This window comes from Mus caroli, unplaced genomic scaffold, assembly GCF_978045245.1.
Source record: "Mus caroli unplaced genomic scaffold, Mus_caroli_1 scaffold_8, whole genome shotgun sequence".
Classification (NCBI taxonomy): domain Eukaryota; kingdom Metazoa; phylum Chordata; class Mammalia; order Rodentia; family Muridae; genus Mus; species Mus caroli.
In genome coordinates this window covers 107,648,593-107,662,775 of record NW_028227263.1, presented here as the reverse complement: position 1 = coordinate 107,662,775, position 14,183 = coordinate 107,648,593, and the positions used below count along the sequence as shown (strand labels likewise).

The following is a 14,183-nucleotide window of genomic DNA, read 5'->3' as shown; positions in this document are numbered from 1 at the left end:
TATCTCCATTCCACATCTGTCTCCCTTTCTTTGCTAACTTTGTCCCAATTTCTTCTGGGAGTTCATCTGTGACTAGGTTTATCCCCTTCTAAATCTGTGATCTCATGTGCCTTGGCTCAGCTGCCTGCGATGTTCTTCTAAACTTTTTCTGCATCTCTGACTCTTCACCTTTCTGTTTACTTCCTCAGAGTGGCCTAAGATCCCTAAGATCCCTGGTGACAAGATTGTTCCTGTTCAGCTTGATTTATATACGAGCGCCTCCCTTTCATATTACATATAATTCATAACTAAGAATTCAAGAACAGAAGACTGCAGAGGTCCACATATTCACCCAAGAAGATGCTAAACCCCACTAAGGCTGGGCCTCTTTTATGAACCCAGAGTTGAAACACCAATCACCTATAGAGACCAGTGATGCTTATAGAATGGATGAGTGACGGCGTGGCAGACTAAACTAATCTAATAAATCAGCCTTTGTCCTTTCAGCGCTTGGCTATGTGCCTGGTACATGGTGGGTGTGGGGCTGGTTGCAGCAGAAGGAGTGTAAAGCTGGTTGGCTACTCACAAGGTTGAAGGTTACAGTGAAATACAACATATACACTGGGCCTCTGCCTGGCGAGTAAACCTCCCCAAGGTATTGCCAGCTCTTGGGTGGCTTCTCTGGGACAGCTGCTTAGCACACCTGACTTGCTTTTAGTTTGGCTCCATCTGCTGTTTGGTTTCTCGTTTGAAAGTAGCTGACTTAGGAGATGGGTCTTAAGTACTTGGTCGTAGTGAACCCCTGGGCTGTGTTCCCATCAGAACCATCCCTTGTTGGGTTTGGTGTCTTAAGGAGCTAAGGCTTTGTTCTGATGTGAAGCTGGCTCTTCAAAGCTGGAAAGTCTACCTCCTCTCTGAGGACTCTCTCCTGTTCACTTCTACTTTGTTTCTGACTTTAAGTTTTCATCGATTGATTGATTGATTGATTGATTGATTGCTGTGTGTATTCATGTGTGTGTGAGTGTGTGCATGTGCGTGTGTGTGTGTCTGTACTAAACTGTGCATGTCGAGGTCAGAGGACAATCCTGTTGTGTGGACTTTCTTCTTCTTTTATGTGAGTTCTAGGGACTGAACTCAGGCAATCAGATTTGCTCTGTAAGTTATCCATTAAACCATCTTGCCAGCCTTGTTTCTGAATTCTTTTGATTTATAAGCAACTGTGGTGTCTGATACTTCTTTGCTTCTATGTTGTGACTGTTACTGACTCCAGTTGATGAGACAGAAAGGCTGTTCAGATGATGTGAGCAGTGTCCTGATCCTGCATGAAGGTGTGAGGCAAAGAAAAGCAGCTGAGAAGGCCATGCCCTGTCCTCTCCCTACCCCAGGATGCCCTGCTGCTTCCTAGCAGTGTTCTGAACTTTCCCTGCCAAGTAAAAAAGCCAAAGGCAAGGCAGAAGTCTAATATTCATGAAGTCTGATGGCTTACAAATAGTGTCTTAAAATACAAGGTGTTAGAATTGCAAAAACTTTTGATAAATATGCATGCTTGCAGGCCAAACAGAATAGGGCAGTCCACTTGAATCATTCCACATGAAGATGTGGAATGGCCGGTTATAGCTGCTTCACCATCAGACATGGGGGCTAGATGAGCTGAGTCCATCAAGATAATGACATGTGATATGCAGCCTATATGAACCCTTCACCAATCCAGGAGACTCAAGACAGGAATGGGCTTTATTCAGAAACACTGAAAACTCCTAAGTTATTATTTACCTTTTGGGACTTTAAGTCTGAACCACTTCCACTAAGTGCTAATTAAGGAATCCACAAAGCCTGCTGAGGGTCGTAGGTACCAGGCAGAATTAAAAGTTCTTCCTCAGAAATGGCAGATAAGTTAGACATCATTATGCAAAACATGACAGACTAGAAATTGACTATCACTAGCCCTTAGTTTGCATCTAGGCAAGGATATGTGCATGTGCCTCTGTGTGTGTGTGTGTGTGTAGTCTGCATGTTTCTCTTACTTAAGGTTTGTTAGAGAAAGTACCAAAAATACATGCATTTAAACGAATCATTTGTCCTCAGTATTTTCTCGTATGAAACTAAAAGTTTTCTACCAAAATCCTATTAGTTAAAAATGCATCTTGCATGACCAAAGGAGAATTTAATCTATCCACTCTGAGTTAATTTACTCTTCAGATGTCTGTAAGTAGTATTTTTTTTTTCAAAGTAACCACCCCACTTTCATCTAAAATCAGTGGTTTTCGACCTGTGAGCCATGACCCCTTTGAAGGGTGAATTACCCTTTCACAGGGGTGGCCTAAGACCATGGGAAAACACAGATGCTTATATTATGACTCATAACAGAAGTAAATTACAGTCATGAAGTAGCAATGAAGATAAGTTTATGGTTGGGCGTCACCACAGCATGAGGTACGGTACTAAAGTGTAGCAGCCTTAGGACCACTGTGATGTAAATGTTTGTTCCCTTCCCTCCCTCCCTCCCTCCCTCCCTCCCTCCCTCCCTTCCTTCCTTCCTTCCTTCCTTCCTTCCTTCCTATTTGTTTAGTTTAGTTTAGTTTTGAGACAGGCTTTCTCTGTGTAGTCCTGGTTGTCCTGGACCAGAACCAGCTCTGTAGATCAGGCTGGCCTAGAATTCAGAGCTCCTCCTGCTTCTGCATCCTGAGTGCTGGAATTAACAACATGCACCACTACACCAGACCCAAAATTCTTTCTTTAAATACTCTTTGGCCAAAGGCAAAGAGATTGATAACTTCCATTGCTACGTGCAACAGATCTGCCAATCAGAGTGACTTCCCCCCTTTTGCTCTTGATGAAAAGGAACAGGTATAGAACAATTGTAAGAAGAATGCCAAACAACACAGAGCAAGACAGGTCTCTGGATGTTCCATTTCACTCTTTCTTACAGTCTTCCAGACTCCAGTATTTGTCTCTTACCAGCTAATCCTAAACAGAGCAATAAAATGATTGATAAATCCATCTTTGGTCATTCCCATATTCTTAGAGCCAAAACCCTTCAGGTCTAAACTCAGAACCTCTAAGACCTTTGCCCTCTGATTATCACATCATCATTATCATCACCACCACCACCACCACCACCACCACCATCACCACCTCTACCACCACCACCAATCACCATCACTGTTTAATGGGGTTTTTGCCCAGGCCTTTGGCCTCTTATGTAGAAACAGGCCCAGGACTTTGCTCTTGGAGACTTTGCTTGCATTTTCTCCACTCTCCATTGCCCATGTTCACTCCTAGATATTAATTATCTCAGAATCTGTCTGGATAACCTCTGTTGTAAAGAGCTGTGTTTATAGGCCTTGGTTTTCATTTTTGTTAGGTCTGAGAATTAAATGGATGTCAGACCGAGCTACAGGAGGAAAGTACAGCTATTCACTTAGAGCAGTGTTCTCAGCCTTCCTAACGCTGCAACCCTTTAATACAGTTCCTCATACTGTGGTGAGCCCCCAACCATAAAATTACTTTCACTGCTACTTCATAACTGTAATTCTGCTATTGTTATGAATTGTAATGTGATATTCTGATATTTAGGCTATCTGATATTCAAGCCAGTGAAAGGGAGACAATACAGGTTGAGAACCTCATGTCTTTACAGACAGAGACCAGACTATCAAGGGACAGACAGGCCTGAGTTGTACTGCAATTTCTAAGCAGATCTTCTGGGTGATTATATGCTCTTCAGGGTGATTGGCAAGTCTCATTCATAAGCACACCTAACAGAATGTGATGGCTTGGGAGCAGACATTCCTTGAAGTGGGTTTTTTTTTTTAAAGCAGACACAATCTAATAACTTGTAATCTAGACATTTGTAATCCCAGCACTCCAGTCAGTGAGACAGGAAGTATGCAGGTTTAGGGCCAGCTTGGCCTACAAAGTGATACCAGGTCTTGAAAACAAACAAATCAGTCAGGCATGGTGGTGCAGTCTTAATCCCAGCACTCAGAAGGTAGAAGCAGGCGGATTTCTGAGTTTGATGTGAGCCTGGTCTACAGAGTGAGCTCCAGGACAGCTAGGGCTACATAGAGAAACCCTGTCTTGAGAAACCAGAAAACAAAAATAAAAACAAAGCAATGAAGATATAATTGTACAGTGAAGTCTGAAGATGGATGAGAAACACTTTACAAGACTGTAAGGACTTCGGGGTGAGACCTTTACTTCTCTAAACTGCCTGTGGAATGGGAGTTCTGTATAGGCAGCCCCTTGTTTCTTCTTGTGCTGGGAGTGGGGGTCTCTGCTTGCCACATTCCGTTCCTTGCTTTTCAGTCTGTTAAGCAGAACCTGAAGGATCTGCCAGCATTTGTTTTTCTGCTTTTCCTAGCACCACCCTAAGTCCTTAGTCATAACACATGGCAAGAAGCTGTGACCATCTTACCAGACTTCTCCTTGGAGCTCTGCAAGCATTAAGTGGTCCATTTGCAGCAATGATGTGAAATTTATCTTTCTGGGATATATGGGACTTATTTGAGGACAACCATTAACAGTGACAATCTTTATGTCCAATATTTTCCCAGAGAGAGTGGGAAAATAAGATTTCTAAATGTTTAGTGAGCATTAAGGGGCCTTCAGGCCCATAAAGCAGTTTAAGCCAATGTAGTAAGCTGTTTCTATGGGGCTACGTGGATGTCTGAGTTGACAAGCTACAGGAAGAAGCATAAGGCTGAAGTAGCCTCCTGAGTTCCTGGGACTCCCTTCCACTCTCCTAGAGACACAGCTTACAGTTATCCTCCCCAACACATACATAGTAGGACCAGAGGCAGTGAGGCATGGAGCTGGAGCAAGATCTGTTCTCAGGCTGTTCTCACACAGGATGGAAATCTGTCCCAGGGGCCAGACCACAAGGTACACTCTAGCCATGACAAAAATGTGTACAACTCTAAACTTCTACCATTTGCCTCTGAAGCATCCTCAAGATACTTACCTCTGCCCCCTTGTATCTCTTGTTCAAGCCCTTGATGTTAGGTTGACAGTTCTAAGGTCCAAACTCTGCTATTGTGTCTGGTCTTATTCCACACCTAGAGAGAAGAATATTGAATGGTGATCTGTTGAAGGGCTGACCCAGAGAATGATGAAATGGAAGGAAACCGATCTACAAGTTCTTATTTTCCTGGTTGTATTAGAGATCTGGGTCTTCCTAGAGTCGGATGTCCCCAGGGTTGTGGCATGCTGGGATGATCTCTAAAATGCTAAGTTACTGGCTCAGAACAATCAGGGATACTGAACTGTGGTGAGTCCTTTTCTGACACAGAAGGAAAGTTAACCCTACTATAAAATGACCCAAGGACTGAAAAACATCTGTGGAAATATTTTGTTTCTATAGGCCAGGGCTAATGGGCAGGAAGAAGCAGAGGTGTTTCTTTCTGGTTGATGAAGCTTTTTCTTCACAGGAGATGGGAGGCGGGCAATGAGGCATAGGAGCCTGGGACTATGGGAATATCAGGGCATGGAATACAAGGAATGGAGGAATATGAGGGTGGGCAATGAGGTAAGAGGATATAGGGTAGAGGGGTATTAGAGGGACGTGTGCAGTGTGCAGTTAAGGATGCAGGGGTGTGGGAGTATAGCATCCTATACTATAGGATTGTGGGTTTGCCTGTTGGGCAGGTGTGGCTGGGGGTAGAGGGGTGTGGAGTGTAGGAATGTGGAGTATGTGGCTGTGGGGTTTTAAGAATTGTGGATGGGGTAAAGAAGTTGTGGGACAGGGGTTTGAGAAATGGGAAACTAAGAGTTAGAGTGGGATGGGGGTGTTGGGTGTGGAAGTGTGGGTGTTGTGGTGTGACTTATGTGGCTAAGGGAATTTAGGGACTGTGGGGTAGGGGCAGGGTGGTAGGAGGGGATGGGGGAATGGGGCATGTGAGAGTGACAGAGTGTTGAGTTACAGGATAACACAGATGTAGGATGTGAGGTGTTTAGTTGTTGAATGGGTGTGAGGCATGTGTGTGGGGAAACCTGAAAACTGTAGGGTAGAGGTAGGGGAGTGGCAGAAGAGGGTGGAAAAATGGGAGGGGCTGGTGTGGGGGTGTTAGGCGTTGAGTGTGGGTTTTGGGGGTGTGGTATATGGGGGTGTGGGGATTCCAGCCTGTCTCTTCCCTCCCTTGTATTTATTCCTTTCTTCTTTCCCCCTCTTTTTCTTCCTCCTTTGTGGGACGTCTGACTCGCCAGCAAGAAAGACACCACAATAGGATCCTTCTGCACACATTTATTGGGAGAGCATTGACTGTGTAGGCGAAAGACCCCGAGCCCTGGGCCTCTCACTCTTATATACTATCAGTTCCCATCCACTCACAGCAGGCCACATCACCTCACCAGGTACGCAGCTTCAGCTAATCAGGGCAGCAGGGGCATATCTCCACCAAAATGGCTTCGCCAGTAACCTGGTACACCTGCGCAGCTCTCACGACGTTTGTGGTTTATATAAGGAAGTCAGGTGCAAGTCATACGACTTAGCTGCAGTCCCTGGCGCCTTTGGGACTGCTGCCACACCTGCTCCCCACACTCCTTCTCATCTTCTGTAGACAAGTTTTCATCACCTAGTTCAGGCAGTCCAAGGGAGCATCAACAGGTCCAGATTGTAGGTTTTCTTTTTCTTCCTCCTGTGAGCTGTTAGCAAAAATTCTAGCTGGGAATCTCCCCCATGTTCTTCTATGTTTATTATCCAGGAAGGAGATGAGAGAAGACACATCATCTACTGAGAGCAGATCCAACAGCAGCATGTGTATTCAACACCATCATGAGTGTGTGCCCATGGCTGCTGGTTACCCATTTCTCACCCCAATCACAACCCCATTGTGCCATTCTCTCATATAGGAAATAAGCCCTTTTATTAGAACACTGAAGAAGTTTTGAGGGTGTAAGGATGGAGATAGAGGATTTGTATACCTGTGTGGGGCTGTGAAAGGCAGTCTATTTTGGTTGAATGAGGCTTACTCCAGAGACCCAGTAAAAAACTCTACAAGGGACTGAACATTAAGCTATGTTTCCAGAGACAGGTGCCTGACATCACGGAACCCCTAACTCCATAATTTTGTGACTATCAGTCACTCATACAAAGCCCCAAGCTCCCGGCATTCTGGCTAGACTTGACCCCCACAATTACCTGACAATAGCCAGGTATTCTCCTCCCCACAGTTACCTGGCAACAACAAGGTAGCCCAGCTCACTATAAAAGGGGCTGCTTGGGACCTCCTTTCTTTTTAAGTTCTTACCTTTCTTACTCTCATCCCTAGCTTACTCTCATCTTTTCTTTTTTTCTTTTCTTTTCTTTTCTTTTCTTTTCTTACTCTCATCTTTCTTCTCTCTCCCTTCCCTGTCTCTATGTGGCTATGGCCAGCCTCTCTCTTTCTTTCTACCTTCTCTTCCCCCCCTCCCCTGCCTTTCTACAATAAAGCTCTAAAACCATAGACTGCCTCTGTTCATCAACGATGGGATAGGTTATCCCCCTAAAGAGCTGCATCTAACCTCCAGCTAGAAGGCCTTCCTGCACTCCAGCCACGAACAGGACTGAGGACTCTCGCCCTTGTGAGAACTACCAGTGTTCCCTCTCTCCCTGCCCGCTCCTCCCTTTGGCCCTGGGGATGACTGAGCTCCCCCTGCCCCCCCCACCCCCCATTTTGTTCTCAGCTCTTCCTGAGAACCTTTTATTTCTAGCCTCTGTGAGGCCCAGAGACCTCGGACTGCCCCTTGTCCACCTGCCCCCTCCCCCCACCAGGCAGACTGGGGTCCTTGGCTTCCCACATCCAGACACCCACCTCGGGCCATGTGGAAAGCGTGTGGCAGTTTTCGGGTCCCCCCACACACTCCCTTTATTCCCCCTTGCCTGCTGCTCCAAGCACCCCTACCCCTTGATACTCTAACCCCTTGGTAGCCTAGTTTCTTCCCCTCCTTGGCCCCATACTACTATCCATTGGAGCCTTGTTTCTCTTGGCACCCTGTCTCATACAGTTTCTAAAGCAGCAAATGAGTAGCATTGCAAAAATCACTACCAATCAGGTCTTGGTTCAGTATTAAACTGTTCCGACATAGGAGACAGTTATTCTGGTGACACCTCTCCCTTATACAAAGAAAAAGGGGGATTTGTGGGGCAGTGGGCTGTGCACAGACACCCTGGTCTCCAGTCAAGCAAAGGTCTGGAAACCTGGGGACCCGATGGGTGGTGATTTCCACCTACATGGAACAGAAGGTGTTCGATCATGTCTCCTGGGCCCCTGGCTCTTGTTGAAGTTATGGCCCCCACAGCCCCCCACAGGGAGCAGCACCAAGCCTTCCCACATGCAAGTAAGTTTTCCCCCAAGCTCTCAGTCCAAGTCAATGAGAAGTACCCGCTGTAGAACCCCGAATCACCCCCAAAACTGTCTATAAGTCCAATCCAGGGAATTAAAGGTGTGGGAGAACTCCATCGTCTGAGTCTTTTGTTCCAAGAGCTGTAACACTTGGGAAGAGATCTGCTCTCCCGAAGTGTCGCTTGAGGTTCCACCACACTCCTCACTAGATAGTCAGTCAGCCCAGCCTGACCCGACTCAGTGCAGAGTGACCGACTGAGTGACCTGGAAGGCATGGCAGAGACTTTGCCTCCCTGCCTGCACTTGCTTCCGCACTGGAACCCTCACACCAGGCCTGGCCAGAGATCTCCTGGAAAACCTCTGTTACTCAGGCCCACATATCTATCTATAAGTGAAGCATGGCTCTCCAAAATGACTTGCTGGCTTGGGGAAAGTAGACACTGAGGGGGTGAGACCTGTGAGTGACACACTAGGAACTGAAGAAGTTGGTTCTCAAACATAGCTATAAAGCCACCGTTAGTCACCCGAGTCTACGTCAGTCATCTGAAGGGAGACTCAGGGAGTTTTGGTAGACAGGACTTTTTCTAGGTGGCATTGGCTTTTCTCTAGAGCCTCTGACCTTCTCACTGAAATAAATATGCGATGTTCCACAAGCTTCTATGAGCTTTTGTTTTGTTTCAGTACTGGGGAATTGGACCTTGGAGCCTTACACAAGCTAGCCCTGTGCCTCCAGACTTCTTTCATTTGCCATGGCTTTCAAGGATTTAGTGCTATCAGAAACCAGCAGCAAGGCCCCAGACTTCATTTTCCCCATCCTTACTTCTTGATTATTCATAACATTTCTCCCTCTGTCATCTTGCTAGTAATTCTTCCTTCTTTCCTGAGAGGTAACACTAGCTCACAGCTCCAGCTACTGTTAAAATAATTGGTGAGCTTAAAATAAATTCAGTGATGCCCAGGCCAATGAAGTCAGTCTCTCAGTGTGAGGAAGGTCAGCTGGGGCGAACGCATCCTCCAGACACTATGGTTGTAGTAGCCCAAAGCTCCTTAAGTGACCTCCCAGAGATGCCATGTAACATGGAAGGTGGAGGGGCAAGATTCTTTGGAGGTCAGCCCCATCCCATTTTCACCCTACACCCTCAGCCTGCTGCCCCGTTTTCTCTGAGTGTAGGAGAGGTCCCGTGCCATATGTCCAGTGTATCAGCCAGAGAATAGAAATGCCCCATGAGTCAGATTCAGGGAATTCATGAACAGGCTTAGCCACTGGGAGCTTTGGTGTCTCTTCAGGAGGCTAGAGGTGCAGAGACAGAGGGCCCTGGTAGTGACAGGCAGACAGGCTCATTCTGAATTCATTTCAAACTCACTCAAGTGTTAGCTGCTTCTTTTTATTATTATTATTATTTTTTTGCAAATATCCTGCTTCTCATTAAAATGACTTGTTGAAAATTACAATCTTTTGTCAAGCACATCTCAAAAATGACCTTTCTTCATTGTAATTGCTATAGATATTCACTTTCCTAGGCTGTGGGCTACACTCTTGGGGACAAGTTTTAATAGAAAAAAAAAGTACTAGGTATTGCTTTCAAAGTTTTTTTTTAATTGCCTAAATTAATAATGCCCTCACCAAATAAGGGACAAATGAATTGGAACTCTCTCTAAAGGATTGAATCTCCAGCTATCTTGTTCTGATTATTTTCTGCATTCATTTTAGAAACTAGAAGGATCTAGAAGGTCACCTCTCCTTACTGTTGCCTCACCTCGTCCAGTCCATCTTCTTCTAGCCTATGACTGGAATAGGTTTGGTTGGAACAACAAAAACAAAATGCAAACAACAAAACAAAACAAGAAACAAAAAACGAGAAGGAAAGTCCCTGGCTTCTCCACAGTGTTAGGGCCAGGTTTCCCCATAGACTGGACATTGTTTGTTATAGTAGACATCTGTCTGGCTTTATCCCAAGAAACAGCTGGCCTGAGGGAAATTACAGACAAGGAGAACATGAGCATTTTGTATTTTGCTGCTAAATAAGCCACCCAGCTTCACCATTTTGCAGACTCTTTTTTAAAATATCTGGCTTTTTTTTTTAAATGTGCACATCTCCCACAGTAGGACCTTAACTACAATACCATAAAACCACTCAAAGCCCCCACATTTACAACAGCAATAACAACAAAACATTTATCTTTAGTCTCCTTAAGTGAAGGCACAGAACTGAGGTGACATTTTTTTTTTTTTAAAGATGTCTAAGATGTTCAGATTAAAGAAACAGTAGCGTTCCCGACTTTGAGCCGTCTGTCCATTTACATAATGAAGAGATGGAATCTTTGCTAAATTGGGCAGCTAGGCTGATGAAACAAGTTGACTTGTATCACTTAATGGTCAAATTCATTGCTTAATACAAAGATGAGTTTTATAATAGGCAGCCTCCTAGAATTTTGAGAACACCATAGCCAAGAGATCTTTCAGATGTTATTATGTACTGAATGCCCTGGGGTTTTGAGAAATATTGATTTGAAATTATCAAAAGTGCCGAAAGACTCACCAGTGCAAAAAAGCAAAAGCAATTAAATGCTCATCTCTAGACTCTAGTGCTTTTTCCCTTTAGACAAAGATCAGACAGATTTTTCCCTTTTTTTCCCCAAGTAATAGTTCCTCAAAGATGCTTAATGATCTTATTTCTTATAGGTATGTAGCTTAAATATATTTTTTTAATCTTAAATTTAATGTCAGAGTAACAAGATTACAGAAGATAGCATAATGTGATTGCAAGAGGTATGGTCTCAGTAGATTAAAGCATACCAAATTAAGTGTCATTAGAGTTTTGAAAAGGCAGCTTTCTTCCTTCCTTCCTTCCTTCCTTCCTTCCTTCCTTCCTTCCTTCCTCTCTCTCTCTCTCTCTCTCTCTCTCTCTCTCTTTCTTTCTTATTTGTGTATTTATTTATTTATTTATTTATCCTGTTCAAAAAGTTTTATTTTTACTTGGTCCAAGACTTAGGAGAGGCTCGGGGCAGTTACAAAGCTGCCTAGTGCCTTTAGAGATTCATTCAGGTAGAGGTCTTGTGATTGGCTGCTGCAGAGCAGAGGAGGGAGCCCCTTGGAAGGTGAGGAGGCCTCCTAGAGAGTGAGGCGCTCAAAGACACACAGAGATAGTTGGAGCACACCTGCCTGCGCTGGTTGTGGCCCCGCCAGCCTACGGAGATTGGTCAGGTGGTTGTCCATCTTCTTGATGAGCTTCACCTCTTTATCCAGGAAGTGGCTTTCCAAGAAGTCACAGAGATGAGGGTCTGTGCTGGCAGAACCCAGGGCATGCATATCCAAGAAGGCCTGGTTCAGGTTCTTCTCCAGGGCTAAGGCAGTTTCCATGGTCTCCTGGGGTTTACCCCACTTGTCTTGAGATGGCTTCTGTATACCCTGGAAGAGTGTGAGGCTCCCGAGTTCATTCTGAAACTTGAGGAGACACTCGGTGCCCTTGATGCTTCTCTGCCAATTTAAAGAAGTGGCCTACACCTTCCAGAGCCATGTCATCCCAATCAAAATCATAGCCTAGAGCGGTAGGTGTAGGAAGCCTGCAGGTGCGAGTTGACCAGGTAACAGGGCAGTTTCTACTTTGGTGGAATAATTCTGATGAATCTGAGAGGTCATGGCTGATCCGGTGTATGCGCTAACCACGAAGAGACAGTGCAGACTGGTCCGAAGGCGGCAAGGAGATGGTCCCGGGGGCTGCGACTGGAGAGACTGTGAGGTGGCTGGAAGCTAACAAAAAGGGAGTCCTGGGTCTGTTCAGTCCAAACACTGTTGAAGCAAGATTCACGGGACCTCCAAGGCACTGCTCTCCAGCACCAGTTTCTTAATGTGAGTTATGAGCAGGTGGGAAAGGGTAACTGAAACAGGTCACACATGGCTGAAGTAGTTTCCATGTGACAGTCTTGACCAAGGGGTGCCAGGCAGACATTTCAAAGCATTTACACCCAGATTCACGACTTGGATGTCTCAGCTTTTCAACTGTGGTGACCAGGGATAGGTATGATAGGAACACAGTGTGCAGGGACATAGAGTCCTGCGTGGAGAGTTCCCCTGTAGAACAGTCTTGCCAGTCCCATGAACAAGAAATCAACTTTTGGACTATTAGTTTTACTGGAGACCGAGTCTTGCTGTACAACCCAAGTTTGCCTTGAACTTAGAATCCTTCTGCCTTAGACCTGCTCCACTAGACCCAGAAATTTTGGATTTTTGAACATTTCACACGTAACCCTAGAATAGCCTGTAATCCTAACAACAACAATTTATTTTGTTTTTTATTATCTGTATGGAAGAAGGCTAGGAGAGGGTACCAGATACCTTGGAGCTAGAGGTACAGGTAGTTGTGTTTTCCTTATTGTAAGAAAGCCTGTAGCGGTGTCTGCAGAGACTCCTGCCACAGCTCAGCTGTGAAGGGCTCCTGGGCTCCATGTTTGGTCTGCTGCTGGTGGAGCTGCTCTGGGAGGCTGCGGAGACTTTAGAAGTTAGACCAGGAAGCTGGTCACTGGAACTAGGACTTTTGGTGATGCTCTCCTTTGGCACGCTTGTCTTTGTTACCCTTGTGACAGTTTTGTTGGCTTCCTCTTATCCATCATTGCTCAGTGCCTTGTGTGGGCAGGACATCATGGTGTCATTGCTCAGTGCCTTGTGTGGGCATCATGGTGGTGGGAATGGATAAGTAGAGTACCTGGCAGACCCCGTAATCATTCCTGCCCCCCAAGAAGTGACGGCAAGGGTTCAGATACAGGCTTCCTCATTTATTGCACGAACCTGTCCAAATTACTTATGTTCTTTTAGGCTCTTACCTCACCATAGACAAGAGCTAGTAACAGAGATGTCAGCTAGTGATCATTTTTCATAACGTACTCGGAAGTGTATCTTGAACACACACAGCGATGGCTGCTTTTATCATTAGAGTTTGGAAAGTCAGAATAAAAAAAAGAACGAGTGTTTAATGAGTTGGAGGGAGGACATAAAAGGTTCCTGTCTCTAGTCGCTTGTTATTATCCCTCATGTTCTAACTGCAGGACTGAAGCAAAGCTGCAGGGTTCCTTGTCTCGGTTAGGTTTTCACTGCTAGGATAAACACCATGACTGAAAGCAACTTGGAGAGGGAAGGGAGGAATTATTTCAGCTCCTAGTTTATAGTTCATTATGAAGGAAGTTGGAGCAGGAACCCAGGGGAGGAACCTAGAGGAAGGAACTGAAGCAGAGGCCATAGAGAAATGCTGCTTACTGGCTTGCTTAGCCTATGTTCTTATACAAGTCAGGACCATCTGCCCAGGGGTGGCACCATGGTGGGCTTTCTTACATCAGTCAAGAAAATGCCCCCCTCACACACTTGCCTTCAGTTTTCTCAACTGAGCTCTGTTTTCCCAGATGGCTCTAGCTGTAACACGTTTACCAAAAATGAGCCTGTGGTATGACTGTGCACATGCATGCACAGAGGAGTGGTCTGGGATGCTACTGCCTGCCTGTGCAGTGTCTAAAGCCTACTGTTGCTATCAGGTGCTCTGCTCAGCAACAACTGAGCAGAAAAGATAAGAAATAAGATGTCATTCTTTTCCATGTATTTAGATGAGATGGGTGGGGAGCACTTCTTGCTACCTCGGAGTTTAGCAACAATGGCCTGCAGAGGACCGTGCCTGCAGGTCATTGTTACTAAGCTCTGCTTTCCCAGAGCCCTTGGAGGCGAGGGCAGAGGGATGGTTTCTTCCTTGTCAGTTGCCTTGACACTCTCAGGATGCAAGAAGCTGAGATCTTCACTTAGCAGGGAACCTTACAGATCTGCTTGCTTCTAGTTACTTCCAAGTGTGTGTTGAGGAGGGGTGTTGTAAGGAGTGGGTTGATTGTCTTTGTTGGGGGGTT

The 14,183-nt window shown here is 45.4% G+C and overlaps 1 pseudogene; it reads right to left on the bottom strand.

The window, feature by feature from the left end:
- LOC110297487 (RNA-binding protein 3 pseudogene) overlaps positions 1-11,661 on the bottom strand; it is a 75,576-nt pseudogene extending 63,915 nt beyond the window's left edge.
- Positions 11,662-14,183: the final 2,522 nt, after the last annotated feature.